This window comes from Peromyscus eremicus, chromosome 9, assembly GCF_949786415.1.
Source record: "Peromyscus eremicus chromosome 9, PerEre_H2_v1, whole genome shotgun sequence".
In the NCBI taxonomy this organism is placed as follows: domain Eukaryota; kingdom Metazoa; phylum Chordata; class Mammalia; order Rodentia; family Cricetidae; genus Peromyscus; species Peromyscus eremicus.
The window spans coordinates 64,975,090-65,002,782 of NC_081425.1; the positions used below are offsets into that span (position 1 = coordinate 64,975,090).

General features: G+C 46.5%; 1 pseudogene; it reads left to right on the forward strand.

Annotated features, from left to right (window-relative positions):
- Positions 1-30: 30 nt before the first annotated feature.
- On the forward strand, positions 31-18,956 carry LOC131918964 (myeloid leukemia factor 2-like; annotated as a pseudogene).
- The last annotated feature ends 8,737 nt before the right edge of the window (positions 18,957-27,693 follow it).

Consider the following 27,693-nt stretch of genomic DNA (forward strand, 5'->3'; position numbering starts at 1 on the left):
TGACCACTGAAGGCAACTGCCAGGATCAGGATGTTCTGCTTCATGAGGGACGTGGAGCCTGAGGCTCCATGTTCCTGATGGACCTCTTTGTAATTCACTACCAGCATATGAAACACATGCTGTCAGGTAGCTTTGGATATAGCCCCTTCCTTCACATCACAGATGGTATCATGCCGGCAACCAGGCCTGTCAACAGCAGGATGTAGGCTGAGGCTGGCTCTCCTTCCAGATGTGGGGAATGTCTGGTGGCTTCATGGACCTGTTTGGAATGATGAATGACCTGATTGGGAACATGGAACCCATGGCTGCTGGAGGCAACTGCCAGACCTTTTCTGTCTTCACTATCATCTCTTACTCCAACACTGGGGATGGTGCCCTCAAGATTTACCAGGAGATAGCCGGGCAGTGGTGGAGCACACCTTTAGTCCCAGCACTTGGGAGGCAGAGCCAGGTGCCAGGTGGATCTCTGTGAGTTTGAGGCCAGCCTGGTCTACAGAGCGAGATCCAGGACAGGCACCAAAACCACACAGAGAAACCCTGTCTCGAAAAACAAAAAAACAAAAACAAAAACAAAATTTACCAGGAGGCATCTGAGATGTGCTCTGCCCCAAGTGGGATCCAGGAGAAATGGAGGACTGTCCGGGGGACTCAGCCAGTGGTCTGTCACAATCAGGACAGGGCTCACATCCTCCAGTGCTCCTGAAACCACCTAATGGGGGCCAGGAAGAACTAGAGGACTACATCAACCTGCATGAAAGTGAGGCATCAGCATTTGATGATGAATGGCAAAGGGAGAGTCCCAATTCTGGTAGCAACGTCCTCTGAAATTTCGACAGCAGGAGGCATCTGTAGGTCGGGTTGGGGATAGAGGAAGGAGAGGCTTCCCCACCGGGCTATCCAGGGAACTGAGGGATCCCATGTGCAAATGTCCAGTCACTATGACTGGTAAAGGCCCCAGGCTCCCGGCCTCTCTTATACAGTCCTGAGAGGCTGAGAAATCATCCCTCGAAATAACATCCTTTCCAACCTCCATCCCAATTTAATATTAAATTAACAGGCAAACTGGCCCCCACCTCTCCCTGGGGGTCTCAGGGAGAACCTTTTACTGACCCCTTTAACTACTTTTCCTGTCTCTCATCCCCTCACCGAGATGACCCCACCCATCTGTCTTCACTAACCTGAGTTTTGCTGCTCACTCTCCAAGCCCCCTCATCTTCCCTGAGCCCCTGCCACACATTGAAACGTTTTGTGGGGCAAGCTCTCGGTTTAGAGATTCCCATCCCTCAGCTCCCCTGGACCCTTGCCCACCTCTTCCACAGAGTCTCACTGCAGACGCCATGGTCTGATCAGGTCTGTGGAGGCAGTGGACTAGTTCCCAACTCCTTGTCCCTTCTCCCACCCCCACATCACAAAAAAACACTTCCCTATACCCTTCTCGGCCTTTACAAAAATAAATGATTTGTGCAACTTGTGACTAGGTATTTATGGACTAAAGAAGAATGGGAAAAAAAGAAGATGTAGGTAAAATCTCCCCCAATGGGCAAGTTAAACAATATATACTTAATTTATTTATGGGTCAAAGGCATTGCCAGACAACTTAGAGAATAGTTTAAACCTAATCATAGTGGAGATTGAAGGCAAAAATCATGAAACGCAACTAAAATAATCTTTAGGTTCAAAGTCTTATAATTTTCAATGTGTGTATTAGAAAGATTATTTTTAAAAAATCAAATACACAATCACAGACCTCGCTTACCCCCAACACCATCACTGTTAGTTTTCAGGACCCAGCAAGTGTGGGACCCAGAGGTCTCTCCAGCTCTGCAAAGAAATGGCATTTTATGACCTTGTTTAAGCCCTTGTTGTGAGAATAAATGAATGGATAGCTTAACATAGACGAGTCCAAGTAAGCCGGCAAAGCAACCCCAGCGGTAACATACACAGATTAAAAACCCCTGGGGTGGGGGAGGGAGGAGACAGGGAAATAGAAGGGAACTGGTTGGGAAGAGTGTGTGTGTGTGTGTGTGTGTGTGTGTCTCAGGCACAACCAATAAATAGAAACAAACGAACCACCCTGATCCCTGAGCTGCTTCTGCCTCCTTCATCTTATTCTGAGGGTTCTCAACTGAGTCCCTGTGTGAAAACCCTCCATGTACCGATATTCTTGGGTAATTTGAGCATATGTCTTGTGAGAGGAAAGCCGGAGATGTCCTGTCAGACTCTACCACGTCACCAGAGGAAAGCTACCCAGGCTGCCAGCCACGTGGAGACCTGGCCTCAGTAAACCACATTCTTTGTCTTCCTGTTATTCTTGCCAACATGCTGGCATTTGACTGACTTTCCTTAATCATCCTCAGACAGCACAAGTTTAGAAACTGTCAGTGTAACTCTTTATACCATACTAAATTCCATAGGTTAATGCCCTAGCAATTACAGGAGAGTCATTTTTAATTACACGGGGAACACTGACAGCTGCCTCACACCCGAAGAGTTGTAAGTCCAGAGCGACGATTTCTTGGGTTGCTAATTGGATTAGGAAAGTCAGTGTTCATTCAGCTTAATTCAATTCACTGAAAACTGGTTCTCTGCACGTCACCTTTATGCTAAAAACTGGTGTTCATGCTGGATCTTGGTGCTGGATTCTAGGTGCTGGGTGCTGGAACTAGTGCTTGATACTAGGTGCTGGTGTATGGGGTACTAGGTGCTGGTGTATGGGGTACTAGGTGCTGGGAGAGGCAATGAGGTTTCTGTCACCAAGGGTCTTCTATAAAGATGTGCAAACCAACTTCCAAAATAGCATGGGAGAATGAAAGATGTTTCAGGACAGAAGGAGAATTACCATTTTTTGTGAGAATCAAATAATCCTTGAGTCTTGAAGGGTAAGAATGACTTTTGAAGATGGGGAAAAGAAAACCTACATGTAAGGAGCTGCACAAAGATCTGGGCTGCATGGCAGTCTTGCAGCGTGTGCTCTGGGAATGCACGCTGCCTGTGACTGTGACTGGGAAAAGCAAGCAGCAAGTCTTCAGTCTATAGGATATCCTCGAGGGTGAAGGGCCACAGAAAGGTACTGCAGGGCTGTATGGAGAGTGGCGGGGTAAGATGTCCAAGACTGCAACCCCAGGAGCAGTGTGGGAGAGGAAGGGCACCTGGCCGACACTCTCCCAGCATCTCAGGAGGCCCACCCTTTTCTTGTCAAACATCACAGCCTCTGTTATGCTTTCTCTGAAAGCCACAGGCTGGTGCCGCCCGACTTCCCAGTGCCCTGCCCCTCCCTTTTGAAATCCTCTTTGTTTGAGTGTTGTCTCTCTGCAAGCTCATGAGACTAGGGACTAGGGACGAGGGCTAGTGGATTTATTTATGACCCGGGCTTTGCACACTTGAAGATACTCAAAAGACTGTTGAGTGAATGAAAAGGGTTTCCCAGGGCCCAAAGTGAGCCATCAAAAAGACAGGGAACAAGCCAGATGTGGTGGCGCACAGCTGGGGGGAACAAGCCAGGTGTGGTGGCACACAGCTGGGTGGTGGAGGCGGGGGACTGTGAGTTCAAGGCTGTCTTGAACTACATGGAGAAACCTGTCTCTAAAAACCAAGAGCTGGGGAAAGAGCTCCATGGGAGGTAGTTTGCCTAGCATAGCAAGGCCCTGGGTTCAAGCTCCAGCACTGTTGAGAGAGAAGGAAAGAGAAAGGGAGGGAGGGAGGGGGGAGAGGAAGAGAGGGGGGAGAGGAAGAGGGAGAGGGAGAGAGAGGGAGGAAAAAGGGAGGGAGGGAGGGGGAGAGGGAGGGAGGGGGAGAGGGAGGAAGAGAGGGGGAGAGGGAGAGAGAGAGAGATGCTGGAGAGGGATAGAGGAGGATTAGATGTCTAGCCAGAGGGGAAAAGGCTACCAGAGTGGACCGCCACAACCTTGACATTGTTCTTAGCGTTCACTAACCGCCAGCCTGCCCACCCTCTGGCTAGGAGCTGAAATTGAGCCTTATAAATAAAGGTTCGGCATCTTTGCATTCATGTTCTCCCATACCCTCGCTCCTCTGGAACATTAGCACACCGGAAACAAGCATCAACCATGCCACTCATAACCTGCCGGGGTGGGGGTCGGGGAATAGTCTTTGCCGGCTTCAGGCACGTGATTGGTGGCTTCGGAGTACAACCCGACCTATCAGAAAGGTTCCTCCAACCCGCTGCTCCCCCCCCCCCCCATGCAAGGGTGTGTCTCGGCTTGGTTGGTGCTGAGGAGGTCCTTTCTGACAGCAGCTGGAACAGCTGCAGGTGAAGACAGACTCCTCTGTCACCAGTCTTGAGATAACGTGTTGATCCTTCCCTGGGCTGAAGTTAGAGATTTTGCAGCCAGCTCCCAGCTGAGCCAAGCTTTTAGTTAAAGATTCAAAACAGAACCAGTGAGACGTAATCTTGTTTCATCTGTTGAGACAGAGGATCCGGTCTGCTTGGATTGCAGTCTCTGTGGGGCTTTGATAAAGAGCCTGGGAGATAAACAGCTTAGGTTCCCAGTCAAAGTCTGACGAAGGGTCCGGATAGGCTCTGTCCACAGAGCCAAAGACTGAAGTCAGGTTGGATACTGTTGGGAACTAGCTCATTGCTCAGCTCTTTTCTTCTCTTTTATTTATTTATAATATTTTTAAACTATCTTTTGAGAATCTTGTATATATGCACAATGTATTTTGATCATACCCACTCCCGGCAGCTCCCCTCGATCCCCTCTCCAGCACATCTACACTTCCTCCTCCTAACTTCATGCCCTCTTTTTATTTTTTTTAACCTACTAAGTCTAATTAGTCCTGCCCATTTGTGTTCCCATATGGGTGTGGGGGCCACTGGAGCAGGGGCCACACTCCTAAAGAAAAATGTCTCTCCCTTCCCCATTAGCCACCGACTGCCTAGAGTTCCTTAGCGGATAGTTACAAGCTGAAATAGTTACAAGCTTGGTCCTGTGCCGCTCTTGTGCAGCAAACCACAGCTGCTGTGGGCTTGTGAGTTCAGTGACTGAGTCATGCCCAGAAGACAGCATTTATGGCACTCCCCTGCATCATCCTCCAGCTCTTCCGCTCTTTCAGCACCCCAGTTCTGTGCTTCTGAGCCTTGGGTAGGAGGAGGTTAGAAGTGCTTTGAGAAACCCTGTCCTGGGAAAGTGACAGCTTTCTGAATGACTCTGATTTGTTATGAAGAAGATGGAAGTCTCAGAGCTAGGTGTGGTGGCTCACTCCTCTAATCCCGGTATCAGAAGGATTGCCATGAGTTGGGGACCAACTCCGGCAACAGAGTAAAATTCTTAGGAAATAACACAACAGCAAAAACATAAAGAAAGAAAAATATACAGCCTCTAAACTTCCTACCAGGCCACACCACAAAGTTGGAAATAAGTTGTAAATAAGCCCTGTTCATGGAGGCTGGGGCAGCCTTAGCTATAAAGATCGGAGGGATTGGTGAGGCGACATCCATGTATTCTGAAATCCAAATGAGCCGTAGCTTAAGACTTCCCAGCTGGATTCATTCATTCAACATGTGTTGGGGACTGGGAAATAATGAGTGTTTGACAACTTGTGAATGAATTAATAACAAAATCAATACAAGAAGCAATGTAGTAAACAACACATTTATTAAGATAAGAAAATGTTTGAACATTTTATTGTCTTATTTATATGTAAATGCTGTTATAGAATGTGCTTCTATTAATTAATATAAGACCTAACATTAAAGAACCAAGGGCTTTTTAATTAGTAGATTTCACTGTTATTTATTGTATTTTACTTTTTGTTGCACAGGGCCTCACACATGTGAATTCTCTACCCTGGGCTGATCTTCAGCCCTTGGTCTTTTTTGAGACAGTCTTCTTATGTGCCCAAGCTAGCCTTGAAGCCACTATGCAGCCCAGGTTGGCCTCAAACTTGTAATCCTCCTGCCTCAGTAATTTACAAGTGCTGAAATTACACGGTGGGCACCACCAGACCTGGCAAGAGAGCAATTTGAAAGCAATTTCACATTTACAGAAAAGTTAAGCACGCTGCATAGAGTCCCCACAAGCCCCTTCTCCTAAGTGCCTCTGCTATTCACGTCCTGCACTGAGATGGTGTGTTGGTTGCAGCTGGTATGATAGTGCCAATACACTATTATTCACTAAAGTCCAGTTCAGTGCCCACACTTGGTGTACTACTCTCTGTGAGTTTGGACAGATATATAATGCTGTGTGCTCCCCATTAGAGCATCATAGAACCATTTCACTATCTAAAACCCTTGTGTGCCCCACTTTCTCCTTTTTCCATCCAGCAACCTTTCATAGCCATTGATCTTTTTACTGTCACCAGAATTTCACTATTTCCAATTACCAGATTGTAAGAATCCTAAAGTGCATGGCCTTTCCAGGCTGCCTTGTGTCATTCAGCAAAGCACACAACAAGTTCCTCCATGTGTTTTCTAGTGTTCCATGGTGGATTTTTTGACTGGTGAATAATATTTCATTGTATGGACGTACCACAGTTTGTTTCACTTGTAGAAGGAAGGCCATTTTGTTTGCCTCCAAGTTTTGCCACTCATAAATAAAACTTCTATAAACATCCTTACAAGTTTTTGTGTGAGCATCAGTTCTGACATTCTTGGGTAAAAGAAAATGCCAAACTGTCTTTCAAAGTTTCACACTCCCATGAGTGATGAGAGTCCCTGTTGCTCTACATCCTTGATAGCACTTGGTGTCATCAGGGTTCCGAGTTTTGGCCATTCTAAAGGTGTGTAGTGGCATCTTCACCGCTGTTTTAATTTGTGCTTCCTTGGTGAGATTTTACATTGGACATCCTCACATGCTTATGTGTCAGCATCTTTGGGGAGATGTTTGTTGTGGTTCTTGCCTGTTGGGGAATATTCAATCACACTGTGAAACCCGAATTAGCATTTTCATTAATTAAATAAAATTAACTTTGGGTCAGGAGGCTGAATTAGTGACTAGTTGACAGAAAGTAACCATAGAGCCTCGGAGGGCATCTGGAAGAGATAGAGAGAAGTAGTGGCAGTAGTAGGGAGGGATTTTGAGTGGCGCAGCTTTTTGTTGTTGTTGTTTTGGCAGAGTGAAAGAACAGGCTTTTTGGAAGATGCCAGCCAGGAGAGAAGGTTGGCTAGTTACTACTCAACCTCTCTGAGCTAGCAGGTTTTCACCCCAGCCTTTGAATCTCAAGTCCTATTTATAAATAGAAATATAAAGATTCAACTAAATATACCTTTAGCTGTAGCGACAGAGCCAGTGTCTGCAGGAACAGAATTCCCACTGTGGCCTGAGGGGCCAGGCCACTGCCAGAGAAGCAGTCTGGTAACTGTAGAGTCACAGTTGTTGGCTGAAATAGCAGTAGATTAAGGTGCAGTCATTGCACCAAAGATAAAACAATATTTGCCCTTTTGAAGAGCTAGAGCAGGAAGGGGACTGGCCTGGAACTCTGCATAGTCCAGGCTGGTCTTAAAACTTGTGGAAATCCTATCTTGGTCTTTCAAGTGTTGGCATTTCAGATGTGAGCCACCTCTCCAAGCTTTGAGTAGTTTGGGAAGTTTGGGTCCCAGTTTGATGAGTTAATTGCCTGTCTTTGATACTGGCTCATAGTTAAATGGATAGGTGTGTTCCTCTAGTTTAACTAGTCTTTTCATTCCCCCTCCCTCTATAGTGTGTTTCACAGTCCAGCCTCCAACCTCCTCATCTCCGGAATGATGCTTTTAATATGTTATCATTAAACTAAGGTCACCCAATTTTCTCTTCCATTTGTTTTCTAGAAGATTGGCGATTTTGCTCTTTTCATTTAGATCCATGATCCATTTTGAGTCAATTTTTTGTGAGAGGTGTCATGATTTTTTTTAAAGATTATCTTTTCTCCAATGAGTTGCTTTTGTTCACAAAAATCAGATTTTTGAAGTTTGAACTAATAGATAATGCCTTTTGTTGTTACTAGACAGGGTCTCACTGTGCAACCCAGGCTAGCCTCAAGTTCACAGTCTCACCGTTCCATTCTGCCCAGTCCTGGGATTATAGGTGTGTGCCACCACACCTGACACACAGTTGCCAAATCTTGAGCAACAGAAAGGAACAATGAGATGTTCTGAAAAATAGCTTTCAAAATAAAGCACAAGAACCCCATGGGGCAGCTTTGAACCCAAGATCTATGCTGCAAAGTGCTCATAGATAGCCCTCTTCTACAGCCCAGCTTCTCTGTCCCATAATGTCCCAGCTATGGCCTCTGTGGCCCTCGGGACATTATCATATCTCCTTGCCATGTTTTTCCTGCACTCATCGGAGAGCAGGAAACTGAAGCAACCCAGTAAAGAGTGCAAGTGCTAAGTGATGCAGTGGAGAATGTGGGAAGAAAGGCGCGTTGATGTCAATGTAATGCTGTCCACACTCAGACTAGACGCCGCTCCCCAACTCACAATGCAGTGATACCGGTAACTCAGAACACAGTAAGACAAGAGAGAAATGAGCAAAAGATGGAAAATGAGACACAAATAGGAATGTCCAAATGGACACAACAAACTGTTGTGTGGGGAATGCCACTAGAAAGACAGGAGGCAAATATAGAACCTTCATTATATTCTAGACACTTTGCCTAGACTCTCAGAAGCAAGGTCCCCTTCAAGATCACAATTCTGTAATTTAGATAGCCCCTCTGTCCCAAGGAGGACACTAAAGTAGAAAGGAATAAGAATATGAAAAAGAGAAGAAGAAATCCCCACATTGCACCTTCAAGGGTTTTACATTGCAGCTTGGCTCGACTGAGACCTGTCATTGACAAGAGCTGGGCCACAGCTATAGTTAAACATTCTACAGTCCACACATCCCGGGAAGCTTTCAGAACCATGGCTGGCCAGCTGAGAGGTATTGCCACAGCATCCACTAAAGACTGGTTGCAGTGAAGGTGACCTCCAGGAAGCCACCAAATGCAGAAGGATCAAAAGTTTCAAGAGCAAGACTGGAAGAGAGTAGAGGAGTGAAAGTTGCTGAAGTCAGCTTCAGTAGGGAGCATCTACTATTTGGGACATCCCTGAAGTCATAATGACCTCCCTGTAAATGGGGACACCTTGGGAGTTGGTGGACAGTAGAGATCCTGCCCAGTCTGTGGTGTCTCTGAATGGGTGACACAATTCTTAGTAGTATGTTTTCATCATTGGAGGATGGGTGTGCTGGGCTTGGAAGCCCAGAAAGGGAAGGCCTTCCTGTGGCTAGAACTTGGAAGGAAACATTTAAGGGAGGGACCCCGCAGGGCAGGGAGTTTGGAATCTTGTAGGAGCAGCTTGTATTAGTCACTGGCCTGTCACTGTAGCCAAAACACCCGATGTAGACAACTTCAGCCTTCACATCGTCCACAGTTTCAGAAGGTTTCCTCATGGCCAGGAAGACGTGGTAGGAGAGCTTGGTTCATGGTGACTGGAGTGGTCAGAGGGAGAAGCTGTTGTAGCAGGTCAGAAAGCAGAGAGGGCAATGCAGGAACTAATATGAGATACAACCTTCAAAAGCTCGCATTTAGTGACCGTTTCTATCAGGTAGACCCCACCCTCCAACTTCTCCAGAACTTCCCAAAATAGCAGCACATCTGGGGACCAAGCATTCTAAACGAGGGTCCGTGGAAGACATTGGAGACTCCAGCATGGGTCATCCACCTCTCTCACACCTGGGTCTTCTTTCCCATCCTCCCACATCGCAGCCTCAGATATCCCATGCTCTCTCAAATGATCCCCAGAAATAGTCTGAAAATATAGTTACAACTTGCTACCAAGGAACAAGGCTCTCACATGCCCTCCACTTCTGTGAACCAAACATACAGCCACTAGCTTATGAAAAACAAACATCCTTCACCAGAAAGGGCAGGTAAAGCCCTTGTAGCCAAGAGAGGGTGAAAAGTGAGTATATTCATCACTTTCTAGTTACAAAGTATCTGGCAAAAGGAAAGGTTTCCTTTCAGCTCTCTGTCTAAGAAGGATGCAGACTTCCATGGTAAAGCATGCATACAGTCTATGGTGGCAAGAGGTCACGTGCAGAGTGAGCTGAATGATGAGCTCAGTCCTCTTTCTCCTTCATATCCAGCCCATGATCTGTGCCTAGCGGATGGTGCTGCCCACATTCATGGTGGGTCTTTCTCCCTCAGTCAATCCTCTCTGGAAAAGCTCTCATAGTTGCACCCAGAGCTGTGCCTCCTAGGTGACTCCAAATCCAGTCCGGTTGACAACTGAAAATGGACCATTGAGGTACATCACTGAGAAAGTCCACATGGAAACATTAAAGGAGAATCAAGGGGAGATTTAAAAGCAGATGATCTGCCTTTTGCTTCCTGACGCCTCGATGTCTCATCTCAGCGCTGTCGGGTAATTCTGCTGGGTTCCTTAGTTCTTCTTCAGAACCGAAAACATCGCAATATTCCGTGTCCAGCCCAAGTCCTGAAAGCGTTCATTGGTTAATACCCACCCGCTAAAACTGTCAAATCTTTGGTCTTCTATTTTAAAGAATAGTTAAGGGAAACACATAAGAAGGCAAAAAGTCAGTATAAGAAGTTCATTTCTCTGAAAGCTGCATTTGTAGTTAAAGAACTTGGCATCTAATGGTGGGCAATCTCTTCATTTCTAAGGGCATACTCACATACAAACATCGCCAGTATTACTCATTGTTTTTTCCGGGCAGGGGAGGAGAAGACAACCATACTTAAATACCCCAACTCTCTTCTGGCTTGTTTCTAATCTCTTTTTTTCCTCACAATTCATTGAGAGCAGAAAACAAAATTAAATTGATTTGTAAAATCACTTATTATAGATAATAGATAACAGTTCACATCTTCTGGGGTGAGGTGTACTGGCACATGCCTGTATTCCCAGTGCTCAGGAAGCAAAGGCCAGAAGATCACAAGTTCAAGGCCAACCTGGATTACATAGCAAAACCCTGGCTCAAAACAAATAAGAACATTTGTGGTAGTGTATACCACAGATACAAATGAAGTGCTAAACAAGACCTCTCTGTTCAGAAACCTTTCCATGGCTCTCATGCTCCTGGCCACACAGTGAAGCCCTTGACCTTAGCACAGTCCTGACCAATGTTCTATACGCGGTTGTTTACAAATCATGACTCTCAAAGGAGAAGCAACTTGTGGGCTACAGAGTTCAAAAGCTAAGCACAGGGATCAGTTAGCATCTCCTGGGAGGATGAATGACCCCACATGTACTGGTTAATATTATGTATGAACTTGCCTAGTCCAAAGGGCCCAGATGTGTTTTGTCAAGCACCAGTCTCGATGGCACTATGAAGACAGATATATGTAGTTTCTAAATGTGAATAACAGTTAAATCACTGACTAACACAGGTGGCCCACTGTAATGGGAGTGACCCTCACAAAATCAGCGGAAGGCCACAGGAGAAAAGGCCGAGGTCAGCTAAGGAAGAGGGAACCTTACCCCAGACTTTTCTGAGACTCCACTGAGTCACCAGCTCTACCTGGTTCTCCAGCCTGACCTGTGAATTTCGGATTTAATGACCCCACATTTCAAAAGCCAATTCTTTAACATGAATCTCTCTGAATACACACACGGAGTGCCTGTGGGTTCTCGGTCTTTGGAGAGTTCTGACTCACTCACACATCATCCTTCAGAAAACTGTCCCCACCTGGACACACATTGCCACACTGGCTCCTCCCCCAGTCCAGCTGCCTCCCCCTCCCTGATTCCTCCTTCGCCTCACCCCCACCCCAGGTGAACCTGTGTGGCCTTGACCAGCCACATTGTCTCCCACCCAACTCCTGCCAAAGACAAAGCTACAACAAACCCAGCAAATGCATCCGAAGTGGCTTTTATTCACAGTTCTAGAACCAAATAGGCCTCAGGGCCAGAGTGGCTTCTGAGAACTATGGCGCTACAGTGTGCCTAGCTGACACTCATGGGCAAAGAGCCGAGATGAACACATGTGGAGAAGGCTTAACTGTCTCCAGCTCAGCATTCCATGTGCGCCATGGATCATCCGCAATGATTGAGGCTCAGTTGCCATGACTGACTGATTTATTGACCGATTCACAGGTTATCTGTACTAAAGTAGGTTGCATTTTGTTGCATGAGGGCTTGAATACAAAGGCTTTCTCTGGCTTTAATTTTGTTGAACAGAGAACTCACTTTTGCCAACCAGCAAACTGTACGCTGATTCAATTCTGTTTGAACTGTACTCTGTCACTCTGTCGGTTAGAGTATTCCGGAAGGGTAGATCTAGGTGGGTGAGGGTGGGTCAGAGAGGAGGCAGGGTCTGGAAGGTTCCATAGGAATGAAGCCAGGATGTGCAGCACATGTCTGTGGCAAGTACAGGGAGGAAGGAAACTTCACGGACAGGAGTCGGGGTAAGGGTGAAGGGGGTGAGCAACAAGTCTTGGATTGTCCTCCAGAGCTTCACCCCTGCCTTCCCATTTCATTGCACAGCGCTGTTTCAGCACAGCCCAAGGCCAAGGTCGTCAACACCAGGTACTCCCGAGACTGCGTTTTTTGTCAGCGGTTTTTTTTTTTTTTTCTGCTGGTGGTAAGAGAAGGTTTGGCTCACAGGACTGGCTTCCTCCAAGAGACAGCTGAGACCCAGCAAGCTTCATTTCCAGCCCCAGGGGCTCAGTTGTACTACAGTGCCACTTGGAAACCCATCATCCCATGCCCTATCCAGCAGCCCCTACCTGTGGGCCATTCTCTGGCCTCTGCATGTTATCCCCTAACACACCCCAGCTGCCTGTTCCATTTTCAGCGGTAACTGTTGGCTGTATCAGAACATGGCAGGGGACTGTTGGCTCATATAGCTTAGAAGATATCATCCAAATTACCATAGCTGCTGGCTACTGTCTGAGCAGGTTTAATGCTGCCCTAATAGAACACCTCAGACTGAGCAGTTGATAATGAACACAAAGTTACTGGCTCCGGTTCTGGAGGCTGTGATGTGCTGTGTCAACATGCTGGCCAGTTGAACAGTTCTACCTCAAAGAGGGTAATTAGAACACTCTCTCTTCACAGGGTAGAAGGCAAGGGGGCAAAGATGGGACTAAGGGCCAAGCTCACCCTTTGTGGAGGTACTAATCCCTTAGAGGGGGAGCCGAATCACCTCTTAGCACTGTCACATAGTTCTTAAATTCTGGCATGGTCATTTCAAAGGGAACATTCACCCCATTGCATGTAATCATAGCACACTAGCTTCTAAGCACAACCTTCATCAAGATCTCCTATTCAGCTCTGCCCAATGCTGTCCCTGTCTCATGTCCTAGGCTCAACCTCTCTCCCAGATTAGCCACACACCCCTGACCACTATTCCCAGCACAAGCCCTCTTCTTTAAGCAGGCCAGCCTGTCCCCTCACTGTCACCAGCACACACCAGACTCTCCCAGCCACATCCAAGTCAGCCACCCCAGCTGAAAAGCTGTCCCAGACCTTTCCATCCCTTTCTGGTCTCCTGAAAAATAAAACTTGGAGTATTTTCTAACTTTTTTGTCTTTCTATTGTGAAATAGTACTGTGTGATATCATTATGTGATGTAACATACTCTTTTATGGCCAGAAGTGAAAGCATTTTAGTAAACCTGGGCATGTGGATTTAAGGCTCAAATGAGTAGTACTGTCCTGCTATGGAAACATCCCAAAGAAGTTACTGATAAGTTATTAAAAATCCACTTCAAAAGCAAATAAAATCAGAAAATAATCTCCATAAATACACTGGAAGATTTTCACAACCTGTATTGGTTAGTTTTTGTCCACTTGACACAAACTACAGTCACCTGGAGAAAGGGAAGCTCTATGGAAGACTTGCCTCCATCAGCTTGGCCTGTAGGCAAGTCTGTGGGGCATTTTCTTGACTAATGATTGATGTGGGAGGGTCCAGCCCACTGTGGGTGGTGCCACCCTGGGTAGGTGGTCCTGGGATGTATAAGAAAGCAGGCTGATTAATACATGGAGAGGTGCTTAGTCTTACTGCAACTTGATAGGCCATGTTTTAATGACACTCATAGGAGACCTGCCCTTCCCTGGATGGAGACAGAAAAGGAGGGGATTAGGGGGTGATTGGGGGGAATAGGGAAGAGGAACTGGAAGGGGAGGATGCAGGTAAGACTGTGGGTGGAATGTAAAAATAAATAGATGAATTTTTTAAAAAAGAAGAAGAAAAGAAAGAAAGCAGGCTGAGCAAGCCATAGAGAGCAAGCCAGTAAGCAGCACTCCTTCCTGGTTCTTGCCTTGGTTTCCCTCAATGATGGACTGTGAGAAGGTGTTTGCAAATTAGAGCTGTAGGCTGTATACACTTTAGACAGCAAGAAACCAAAGATGGAGAGTTCAGAATTTCTTGGGAAAATGCCCTACTTGTAGACACTTCAGATCATTTTCCCAGAAGGCCAATGTATCAGGCGCTCAGGTGGACATAACCCTTCAAATCCCCCAGCTTTGTGACCCTCCCTCTAGGCTCAACAGCAGACCATGTGTGGACATGGCCTAGCAGCTACAGCTCCAACAGAAAATACACTGCCATTGTGGCCTAGGATGTAATCCTTGCTGAGCATGGGATCTTCAAAACATTATTTCTGGGCCTGGAGAGTAAAGAATCATAATGAGCCGGGTGGCGGTGGGCGCATGCCTTTAATCCCAGCACTCAGGAGGCAGAGCCAGGCAGATCTCTATTGGTGGAAGTATTAAGGCAACTCTATGTAGTTAAAAGGGAGGTTTATTTTGTAGGGTAACTTACAAGTGAAGGGATAGGTTACAGGGTCCGGGAAAGGTGTAGTGCAGTCCAGCAGTGTTCTCTGGAGAACTCTGCTTGGTCTACCTCCAGCATCCAGGATCCAGGAACCAAGAGCGCCTACACATCCCGATGTCAGGTCTTCTGGGCTCCTGTCTCAGCCCTGCCTCGTAGGCATGGCAGTTACCAGAAAACTCAGTGGAGGTAGTGCTTCCAGGTCAAAGCTGGAACAGCTACCCACTACAGATCTCTCTGAGTTCGAGGCTAGCTTTGTCTACAGAGCAAGATCCAGGACAGGCACCAAAACAACACAGAGAAACCCTGTCTCGGGGGGGGGGGGGGGGGGGGGGGACGGGACAAAAAAACAAAAAAACCATAATGATCTGGCTGCCACCATAGTGTGTATGTACAAGGCACCCAACTGATGGTCAAATATGCTAGAACCATACTTTTCCTCATTTTTTAAAACCAGATTCTTCTAATATTTGTAATTAAGTATCAAACAATCCAGGCTGGCCTCAAACTTACTATATAGCGGAGGATACACTTTTCTGATCCTCTTGCCTCTACATCTTGAGTGCTGGGATTACAGGTGTCCACAACCACACCTAGTTTAGGCTGTGAAGTTGCTCAAACCCAGGGCTTCATGCATTCTAGATGACTCTACCAATCCGAGCTACATCTCCAGTCCAATAAACACTTCTTGAAAGCATTCCCTTGACAAACACCTGCTGGGATCCCAGAGTACACCAAACACAGCACTTGTGCTTGTACGGGGGTTATGAAGAGCCAGAGGATGCTGTCAGCAAGGTATCCAGCTGAGCAACAAGACCAGCAATGACTAAGAAGGCATGCATCATCCAGTGGAACGCCAGTAAAGGGACACAGCTCCTTAGAGAAATGGCTGACTCCAGGGCTGGAGCCGGGAGTTTCCAAGGTGAGCCTGCAGCATCTTGCAGGGACAGACAGACAGTGCTGCAGCATGCTTATATACACACAGTTGTGGGTGCACAGCGAAGGGGAAGCAGGAGTCAAGGGGAAGGTGGAAACAATCTGAACATCACAATAATGAGGGTAGCATGGGGTTGTAATGCAAAGAACAGAATAAATATGCACGAGTGTGTGCTGATATAAAAAGGTGATTGGAGGGCCAGGCGCTGGTGGTGCATGCCTTTAATCCCAGCACTCGGGAGGCAGAAGTAGGCAAATCTCTGTGAGTTCGAGGCCAGCCTGGTCTACAGAGTGAGATCCAGATCCAGGACAGGCACCAAAACTACACAGAGAAACCCTGTCTCGGAAAAGAAAAAAAAAAAAAAAAAGGTGATTGGAAGAACTGACAAAATACATCTGCAAAAACTAACTGACGATCCCACACCTTAGGTATAGGCTGTGCAAGTGATCTCATCAGAGAAGTACTATGTGGAAGTGGGGAAGAGTGACCTTGCAGGGCAAAAGCTCACAGGCACCACCTCAGCCACTTGGCCAAGATGGGCATTAGCAGTCAGGGACCAGTATGTGCCTTTGATATGATGTGTGGAAGGTAACTCTTTCCTTCCATGGTCATTCTCTCGAAGCATTTAACCCCTATCCAATCCTGCAGACAGAATCAGACAAACCCCAAGGAGGGAGTCTACTAAATACAGCATGAGTCTTCTGTTGAATGAATAGACAAATGTTAGCTTTTATTTCAAAGAATACGTTATTTTCCTCTCTTCCAGGCATGGAGAACTAACACAATCTGGTCCTGTGCTTCCAGACTGGATAGTGAGTGCCTGAGCAATGGGGCAGGACCCCATCTCTGAGCACATGTACCAGCTGCCAGGCAGAGGGCGTGGCAGTCTCTCCCTTCTGCTCCTTTTGCAGAGGGACAAGAGGACACTCAGGGGAGAAATGCTCAAAAGAGCCTCTTGTGCTCATTTCTTCCCCTCTCATATTGCAGATCCACACCTTGCGTATTTTGTACTCATTAAATGTAGGGCCTTAGAAATCACCATTGCAATGCAAGAGGAGGGAGTAATCAAACTAATTCAGGCCCCCAGTTACAACCAAGTCTACAAGGATCTTTCTCAGTGTGGTACAGTGCTTTCTGATGGTGGTCACACTGTAGCTGTCTCCTGAAAGTTTTCATGTCTGACACAAATCCACATGATCTGTCACCATGCCAGGCGTCTTTGTGCCACATGTTTAGTTAACTGACTTTTCAGTTTCCTAATGGGAAGCTCATCAAATCAGTAAGCTCACGTGGTCTACATGAATTTCTGCTGCAACAAGCCTTCCCGATGAGGAGTGAAAATTGAACAATAAAGGTAAGTGGTAAGAAATACATGACAAGATCAAAGGCCTCTGAGCCAGCATAGATGATCTGAACAAAAAAAAGAAAAAAGAAAAAGATAATTATCTGTGTTGAGAGGGCTCCTCTTTGGACACCTGTGTAATAAGGCAATCCTTGGGGCTCTTTTGTCTGACTTCTGTCCTGTGTGGTCCTGGAGCATCTTCCACTGGCCTGCATCTGGCACTGTCTTACAAGGAGCCAGAACCAGAAGTAAGATCATGTCATTCTATAGGAAGAAGCAAAAGTTGTTTTCCAGGGTTACCTGCTGTGCTGGTTCAGCTCTTCCAAGCAATGCACAAACACTTGTGGACCCATACCTGCTATGCACAAAGTGCCCGTTATTGTAGGAAAGAAGAAAGGAGAGAGGAAGCCAGAACTTCAAACTTAAATCTCACAATCTTCAAAGAAGTTTACCATCTGCTTGGGGTGAGGGTGGGGGTTTGTTTTCCTGTGGCCACAGGTGAGTTTGCCTGGAGTGCATACTTCCAGTGGGATGGAGAAGGAACTAACCCTGTGCTGTGGCCAGGCTGTGGGAGGCAGGGAGGAACACCAGGGCAGCCTACAGCCATCTCATTTTTACCTCCATCCCTGGGTTCCAGGCCATTCCAGGGACCACCCAAATGCTCTAAATTTGGATGATTCAGGCTAATTCTGAGAACCTTGTGTTCAAGTATTTCACAAGGTGGGTTTTTATAAAGTGTTGGCTCAACTTCCATGACCTGGGAGAGACATTTTAGGAAACACTATTAATTCTTTTTTGTGAAAGAATATGACCCAACAAGTAGAATATAGCTAAGGTAGGGACAGTATAATTACCAACCAATTTTGTGGAATAAGCAAGTTACACATCTCTTGTCTGATGTAGGATAAAGCAAGCTCTGTAAAGCCTGATCCCTAAATGGCTTCCAACATTTCCAGCCCGGTAGCCCCCACACCACCCTCTGTGTTTTCTCCCACTTTTCCCTACCCTGTCTGTGACAGGAGACGCAGTGGGGTCTCTCAGCGGCACCAGACCAGAGGGAAATCCACTTCCCTTCCCTGGAGGAGGCTTGAAGGGATTCAGGTGACTAATAAAAGCAACACTTGTGACTCCTAAGTGGCCATTAATGAATAAAGAACCCCCAGGCTGCACTGGAGGAGAGGATGCCCAAAGGGTCCACAAAGGAGGATGAAAATAAGCCAGCTGCCTCCTTAACGCTGCTACCAACAGAAGCAACTCGCTGCTGGCGCAAGGCCCACTCGCCCAAAGCCTGCTCCCTTGGCGTTCTGGGCAGCCCTCACCTCATTACTTGAGCCCTCCAGTGTCCAGCCCCAGCAAGGCCTCAGCGGGCAACTCTTCCCTGCCCTTGTTGGGACCTGGCTGAGCTTGCCCATCGCGGTCCACGCTCCACCCACATCCACGAGAAGGGACATGCCTTGTGTCCCCAACCCAAGCCTGGCGCTTAGGCTGGTACCTCTCCTAGGGGACACTTGTCGTGGTCCCTGACCCCAGAGGAAGGGTCTCACCTGAGTCCTCTAATCTACGCCCTGTAAGACGGACCCGCCCTGATCCCCTAACCCTATAAGGAAGGCCCCCCTGCTCCCTGCTCCACAAAAGGGGACCCGCCCCGCGCCCCCAGCCCAGAAGGAGGGCGGTGCGCACCTCGGCTGGCTGGCGCGACCGACGTGGGCCCGCGCTCCTCTCCCGCAGCCCTCCCGTGCGGCGTCAGGCAGAGGCGGGGTAGGGCGCGGTTAAAAGAAGCCGCAGGTGGAAACCGGGGCTCCACCCGCACAGTCCCCGATTCCGTTCCCGCTGCGAACCGTGGGCGCCAGATCCGACCTGCGCTCCCGACCGGAGCTGTGGACACCGCTGCAAGCCGGGAGCCGGATCCCACCGAGAAGGTAAGCGCGAGTGGGAGAATTTCCTCGGAGAAGCCCGAATAGGTGAAGGAAGTGGACCGTCCCCTTCCTCGCCATATTTGCCCCTGTGGGGCGCAGGAGTAGCGACAGTCTCCAGGTGGCCCAGTGGCCACAGGCAGAGTCTTGATGGTGTGGTGGGTTCCCGCACCCGGGCTGCCGGGCTGCCCGCATCCTTATCTGCCTCCCATCGGCATCCCCGAGCCTTTGCGCGCCCCCCGCGGGCTAGAAACGCTGCGAAGTGGTTATCATCCCCACCGTCCCCTCCCCCGCGCGCTGCTCCAGAAACTGGGATCAACTGGTTTGACTTCTGCACACATCCACATCGTGCCCCTCTGACTTGCACAACAGGTTTTAGAAATACATCAAGTTGTGTAAAGTGACCAGAGTTCGGACTGAGTCCTTTTCCCCACTTCCTTTGCTGGTTTTGGGCTGTCTTTGATTTGGAGGTCATCGACCTGTTCCATTTGGGTTTGGGGAGCGGAAATGCAGAGCAAAAGAATGATGTTTAAGTTCAGTCCAACCCCGAGACTTGGAGCAATGGATAAGTTTTGGACAGAAATGTCCATCCAGGTTGCATGATTAAGACTCAGGAACTTATGAAACGAAGATGACAGTAGTGTGCACAACAGTAATTAAAAGTAATTGGTGACACATCTGATTAAAAAGTTCAGACACGGGTAGTATTTCCTTGTCGGGTGAACGAGCCTCGTCCCAGGTGTTAGCCTGTTTTTTGCAGACTTGGGCTCCCTTCTCTTCTTGGGGACCTGGCCTCAGGTCTCAGAGAGTGTGGCCTTCATCTAGCTGTGGACACTGGAAGGGCTATGGATGTACAGCCGAGGTAAGGGACACCAACCAAGCGACTTTAGTCAGTTTGTGCCTGCAGCCTTGTTTTCCTTCAAGTAGACTTTATGCTTTCTTTGCCCCAGTTCCAGCAGAATCTAACCAGTGTTCTAGAAGAAAACGTCCTGTCCTGGTGCAGTTTCCTTAGAAGTGCAGGATACTGCTCAGAACTGCCCCTGTAGAGAGCTTTGTCAGCTCTTTGGATCCAGCAGAGTCTGTAGGGGGTGTTGTCTGAACAGTGCCAAGGAGGGGAGGTGGTGATGGAGAGAGCTGCCTGCTGGGGTGCTAGCCTGTCACTGGGGTGTGAAGGGTTCTCATTCACCTCACCACTGTCACTGAGACCCAGAAGACTGGCCCATCCACCTGGGTCACTGGTGGCTGTTATTAAAGGTAAATTCCCATAGTGACTTTTTTCTTTATTTTTTTTTTCTCCTTTGCACCGTAAGAGAAGGAAAAGAGCTGGGTAGGGTCATTCAACAATTTCAGCAATAGAAAGAAAATGCTGACTTGCACATGCTCACCATGCAGTTCTTCTGATTCAGTCTAAAAATTCCAGAGACTTTGACTTCGGGTGTATTGGTTCAGTAGAATACAATTATGGGAAAGTTGTTTTCAACCCAAATTTCTTGGCCCCTTGGGACATAATTTTGCATTGTCCTAACTAAGATTTTCAGGAGCTGTTGCTTGATCTGGGAGAGTGGAACTGGACCCCGGAAGCCTCCCCCAATCCACCCCTTAGAATCATTTAATTGTAATGGAACCTAAATGAAATGTTTGGAGAGGGGAGAGCTTTGCTTGGAGCAGGCAACTGCTAAGAAGGCCTATGAAAGGGGTGTTGAACTTAATGAGAATATGTTTTGTAACTCAAATCGAATAAGGGACATCATTTTGTAGCTTGTCCATTCTTACATTTAAAGGCATAGCAAAAGTTTCATTGGTACTGAGTTGATGTTGACAAAGTATATGAATCCTAAACCTGATGCCATCACTAGTCACTGTTTTGAAATCACAGCTCCTGATGGTTTGCATCATTAAATTTAAAACTCGACTATCAGGTTGTCTTTTGGGTCACCTGAGATTTCTGGAGACTTCTTGGTGAAAGAAAGGCTTTTGAGATTTGTTTTTAACTCTGGGATTGGGAGGTTGGCCGTACCCAGCTTCTCAAACTCTTTGCCACTCTTTGCGTACTTGAAAATTGGGTTTGAGGTTTGGGATAGAGTATATCATCATCATCATCACCATTGTCATCATGATTACAGGGAAATAAGCCTACACTGGAGAGTGCCTTTGATGGGGTGGAAGAACACAGAGCATAGGAAACTGACTGTACCCAAATTTACCCTTTAATGGATCTGGTAATCAAGGAAAGCTACCCATAAAGTTCATCCAGTGAACTTGCACAGAATTTGAACGAATACGGCAACAATGATGTTTTTTTCCATTCAACAGGTGACATTCCCACTGCCATCCATAAACAGAGCAGCATTGAGGGGCCTCATCACTGTGCTCCTAACTTCCGGAGGAGTAGGAGGAAGAGGCAGAAGTCCTTGCAGAAGGATTTCACCTTGGCTCTTGAGCTGGACACACTGGGAGTCCTTGGGAATAAGACTCAGGTTTGGGAGTTTTGTTTGGACCTGGTTTCCTTGTATCCTCAGTTCCACAGACCTCACGTGGGCCTTGTAAGGAGTGCGCTTTCCTCTTGGATCTATTAAGTAATCATTAAGTGATTTTTTTTTTTCAAAGTGTACTGTAGATTGATCTAGAAAAAGAAAGCTCTTTCTGTGTGCTGAGGGATTTAGTTTGGGTTCTGTCTTCCATGGAGCTAAAACGGCATTATTCGACCAGCATGATTAAACTCCTAGGTAAAAAGTTTCGGCTCTTCCTTTGCTGAACATGCTGACCTAACTCAGAAGGCAAGGCTCTCTCTCCTCTTCCCCATCCCCTCCTCCTAGCAGCCGCTGACATTGACAGCTCATCTACCCAAATGTTTTCTCTTCAACTCTGATAAAACTGTCCTCAACCCTCAAATACCAGAAGCTTCAAAAGCCAGTTATTATGACATACACCGGTAAATCTCAGCCCTCAAGAAGCTGAGACAGGGGGATTATTATGAGCTTAAGGTCACCCTAGGAATACAAGGCCAGTCAGAGACACATAGCAAGACCTTGTCTCAAAACAAAATTATAAAATTGATCATGAAATTTCATCACTGCTGGAACAAAAGTAGACCCGGCTTATTTGGAATGTGGAAGGGGAGAACAAATGTGCTTCATAATAGTATGTCTCAAAAGTTAGCTCGTTGATGTATTTTTAGAGTTACATATTTAAGGCTGGAAGTATAATATCAAGAATTGTGCCCTGTAATTAAATACATCACAGAAATAGATGTAATGTGTCTTCTTAAGCCTAAATGCAACCACATTCTTGTAAGGTGACATCTGTGGAGCTAAGCTTTATCTGTTTATTTGTTCCTTATAGGCAGGCCAGGAAGCTGTCAGATTAAACAAACTTCTCTGGTATACAAAGAAAGAGTTAATAGCTTGGTTTTCACTGAAAAGCCTCCTCCCATCAGCTCAGCCCCTTGAAGCACGGAACAAAAGTGGGGTTTTGCTCACTGCAAGTAGCCAAGGGTTCTGGTGGCTGTTGTCATTTGAGAAATTTCTTGTGAATTAGTGACCATTTCTCACATGGTGGGTACTTCCACTCCTCTCCAACCAAAGTATTTAAGAAAGATGCCTCAAGGTCATGGGTTCCTACAAGAAGATGGGGTGCAGGAACTTCCTAGGACCTGTCTTCATACTGCCTCCCACTGATAAGGCAGGCCAAAGGGCGAGTCCTTTAATCTTTAGTAGCCCAACACCTCCACCCCTCAGGCACTCCTTGGGTGGGGAAGAATCTCCCAGAAGCAGCCAGGCTTTCCCAGGAACTGAAGTCATGTACACGGAAGTGCAGGGCTCAGGAACCCCCGAACTGCCTATCACCCTGGACTGGCTCCTAATTCTTACTTGTAAGGTGATCTCCACTTTCTTGCTTTTGGCCTGTGGAAAATGCTATGTAGGACAGATACCCAGGCTTCCTGAGGGAAGACACCCTCAGGAATGACATGCTCTAAACAAAGAATCTGCAAGAACCATCTCACTGCTGGAAAGGGCTAACCCAAGTTCACCTCATGTCCTTGGTACAGCCACTTAGGGCCGGGGTGAACTATAGAGAGTGGTATTCTCGTCCATTTCTTCTGTTATAAACAAAAGGGTCTTTATTACTTTTCAGAAGACCCCCCTTGAATCGGGTGACTTGCTTTTTGCTGGATTGTCTTGAGTGACCAGTAGACTAAACATGCTAGAAATATTTGAATTTAACCTTGTTTTCCTTAGTGACTTAGACTGCTGTAGTCTTTTAAAGCAATGGTTCTCAACCCGTGGGTTGTGACTCCTTATGGGGTTGGAATGACGCTTTTGCAGGGTCGTTCCTAAGATATTCACATTAAGACCTAAGATATTTACAGTATGATTCATAACAGTAGCAAAATTACAGGTATGAAGTAGCAATGAAAAAATTTATGGTTGGGGGTCAGCACAACATGAGGAGCTGTATTAAAGGGTCGCAGGAAGGCTGAAAACCACTGCTCTAGACTTTTGGATCCATTGTTGAGGCTGTTTTTCCTTCATAGTTTTTGTCTGAAGTATTTGTTTGAGACAGGCTCTTGTAGCCCAGGTTGGCTGGGGGCTTCCAGTCCTTCTGTCCAAGTTCCCATGTGCAAGGATAGAGGCATGCACCACCACGCATAGCTAAACTCATGGCTTTTAATAGTAAAGTAATATTAATGAAAATTGAATATCTTCTACTCAGATGCAGTAGGTAGATAGAAAGAAAGTCTTCAGAATATTTAATTCAGAGGCCCAGGGTGGGAGTGGGGGCAAACAGTAAAGCTAGTGCCTCTATCCGTCCTGATTTTTGGGGTGTGGAACCAATATTCTTAGGAAGAAAATATGATCCCTCTACCACCTCTGTGACCTCAGCTCCTCAGCATTCATTCAAGCTCTGTGGTTCTTTGACACCTCCCTCATCCATTCACTTCTTAGAAGTCAGGGGAGCAGTGAGAAGGGATGTGATGGAGAGCTTACAGAGGAAGCAGCCCTCAGGGCCGCTCAAGCCCCGTGGACTTGGCAGCACTGGGTGGGGGAAGGGAAAGCTCTACAAACCTCGTCCATGGGGCCAATTGTTGAGCAGACTACAGAGTGTTGTGCAGACTGGTCAACGAGAGAACATTTTAAAACCAACAATACCTCATGGGGGACAAGCTGTGGCAAAGTATGTGTGAACGGCAAGACTTCCACACTTCTGCCTCCTCACAGGCCACATACTGACATGCCTCCAGGACATGGCAGCAACAGTCAGGGAAATTTAATATAGTGTCCTTCAGTAAGAACTAAAACTTCATTTTCATAATTCGTTTTATTTAAGATGAAGTTTTATTTTTAACCACACAGATACTTAGAGTGGGGAATGAAAGTCTCTTTGGGGCATGGAATACATAGTAAATAAGAGAGAACTCTGTGGAGCTTCAGACTGTGGCTTCCCAGTGATCCATCTCTCTGCCTGATGGGAACTCAGCCTGCCTCTGACCAAAGGCTTCCATAACTTTACCAAGAGCCTGTTTCAAATTTTCAGACTCCTAGCTTTGTCTTAATGCTAAATACACAACCCGGCTTCTAAGTTCCAGATCAGCACAAGCTTTGAATCTTTCTGCTACAATTGCCAAGGCTGCTGGCCAGGTGCCCCACAGTCCAGACCCTCAAACTCTTTTGCCTCGGCCTCTTAGCTGATCCCCTTGTAAAATAAAAGATCCTCATTCAAGACTCCGACACCTACTTAGAGTCTCACAGGTGCCCCCAGAATGCCAGGATCTTCCTGGAACCATGGAGTGAGTATGTCTTCAGGGAGCCTGGACACTCGTTCTCCTGTAACCTAAGTCATTTTTCCATAGTAATACAAAGACACCAAAGTCCTGCTGATAACAATGCTCCTCATACAGAGCACTGATACTCTTTAACTACAGAGTTATGACGTATTATTAAAGGAACTGTGAGGATGCAACTATGTTATTGACGTTATGAGATGTCTACAAACATAAACTAGGATGTTGTCCATGTCATTGCCCAATTGCTACAAAATAACTAATGAGTGTCATTTTAGACCTTTGCTGGAGGTTAAACAGAAAGTACCCTAGGTCAGGCCCCGGATACAGTTCAGCTGATAGAGTGCTCACCTAGCACACACAAAGTTCTGGAGTTCCATCCCCAGCATTATGAACAAATAAATGGATACTTTTTATTGGTTGCCAATTAAAATTGTACTGTCTGGAGTGAGACACGGTGGTACATACCTGTAATCCCAACTCAGGAGGTAAAGGAAGGAGAATCAGGAGTCCTAGGCCAGTCTGGGCTCCATGAGACTCTGTCTCAAAAGCAAAAACAACAACAGCAGAAGTTAACCATAGCCATATAATCCAAGGAATGTATCCACTACTTTTTTGTACATTGAACACAAGTAACTCTCTTACATTTTCACATTGTGGATTTTTGACTTTTGTTTTCTCATTTTGTTTTGATTTTTACAGACTTAGGCCTCTCCGGTAACCTTTGGTCTGAGTTGTCCCATCTCTCTGTGGCCTTAGGTTCCCGACCCTCACCTGCCTCTCATAACAATGGACACAGTTTTTGAAAAGCTTCATTCCTCCACTTTTGCAAATCCTTGAGGATGGAATTCAATTCCCCTTCTCTTTTTTATTAAAAAAGTTAAGACTTAACTCAGTCTAGGCTGAATTAAAATCGTTGTGTGCATTTGTACCTGTACTGGGCGGTGGGTGAGCAAGCTCAGATTCAGTGTGGCTACAATCCAGACGTTCTGGTGATAGCCCTGTAGTCACAGCATGTGATCAGCTTTTGCAACTATGAACATTCTGATGTTCTGGCCCACGGCAAGGGGACGAATTCTTGAAACCAAATCATGGAAATTTTTTAGCTATACCGCTATCATGCCCTCTTCTATCCCCCACGGTGTGCACCTCAGCTGCCGTTGTCTGACCCAGCAGGACAGACAGCATCACACAAGGGTCAGATGATGTGGTAGCTACTTGGTGAGCCCAAACTTGGTGGCTTTCTGGGAAAAACATAGACTCTAACATTAGTCAAACCCAGGACATCCCAGGGGACATGGTGGGCAGTGTGAGGAGTGGCCAGCAATGCTGAGGGCAGGCTGTGGACTAGGCGTGGTTAGACACTGACCATGGTTAACTTGGGGGAAAGTTGGACAGTGTTCCTCACCCACTTCCAAGAGAAGGTCTCCTGAGGCCAGCAGCAAAAGGACTTTGGTGACTCTTTTATCCCCTCCAACTGGATGAAAACTTGCCTGACTGTCTTTGTTTCTAAAGATGTTCAGTGTCTGTCATTCATTACTCCCACACACATACACAGTTTTGTTTTTTTGTTTTTTTTGTTTTTTTTGTTTTTTGGTTTTTCAAGACCAGGTTTCTCTGTGTAGCTTTGCGCCTTTCCTGGAAATCGCTTTGTAGACCAGGCTGGCCTCGAACTCACAGAGATCCGCCTGCCTCTGCCTCCCGAGTGCTGGGATTAAAGGCGTGCGCCACCACCACCCGGCAACATATACACATTTAAAAAAAAGAAAAAAACCAAGAGCATGCCAACCAATTCTTTCTTCTTGGTGATGTGGGGGTAAGAAGCAGCTGTTTGAATTACAGTTGTTCGAATTGCCATAGAACAATTGTTCTCAACCTGTGGGTCTTATCCCCTTGGGGTCTAAACAACCCTTTCACACGGATCACCTAGGACCATCAGAAAATACAGATATTTACATTATGATTCGTAACAGTAGAAAAATTACAGTTATGAAGCAGCAACAAAATAATCTTATGGTTGGGGGTCACTATGCCATGAGGAGCTGTATTTAAGGGTCACAGCATTAGGAAGGCTGAGAACCACGGCTGTAGAGGAAAGAGGATCCTTTTCTCTCAGGTTGTCAAATCAGTCTTTTAGAAAGAAGGAACGTCCTGGGCTTCTGTGGCCCCTGGTGCAACGGGACCCGTATTTTTGAGCAACAGCCAACACATGGCCTGCTTCCATCGGAGAACAAGGAAACAATTTGTGTCAAACCTTGTGATTCTCTTTTGGGGAGGATAGCTGAAGATATTAACTTTCCTGAGAGCACATGAGAGCAGCAGATGGTCCATCCGAGCTAGAAATAAGTATACACTGTATAAGGTCAGCTGACAGCATTGCTTCTTCTTAGTCTGCTAAGTAAACCATACTACATCATTCTAATGAGTGATTTTTGCTGTTATTTTGTGGCTTGGATAAAGTGCTTAATTACGAAAACCTATGGCAGAAGTTCTGAGTCCCTCAGTAAAACCACAATGATACAATGTGTGCATTTGCCTAGTGAAGAAAGGGAATTTGGGCACGAGTTTGTTTACCTGTGTTCTTGGGTTAATGACAAACACCACCTAATACACAACCTGTGTTCAATTGAACTTAGATAACTTATATTGCATGTGAAAGGCACAATTCTTATACTAAAAGTGAAATCAAGTACCTATTTACTGTGCCGATCATTTATTAAAACTCCTCGTCTAGTAAGGAAGTTGTCAGGTTGATGCTGCCTCGTAGGTGGAATACATGAAGCTTGTCCACTATTTGTGACTTGTGGTCAGAAATGAGAGAACATCTTTATGATGGCCGTTCCTTGTCAGAAAAGCACATAGTGGATGGCGGATTAGGCAGTTGAGACCTGCCTAGATTCACGTGACCTTGGAATTTCACTATGAGAGTGGTTGGTTAATTCAGAGGTGCCTTCCACTAATCAGCTCTGCTCCTTTTTGTCTATTTAGGAATAAACCCGCACG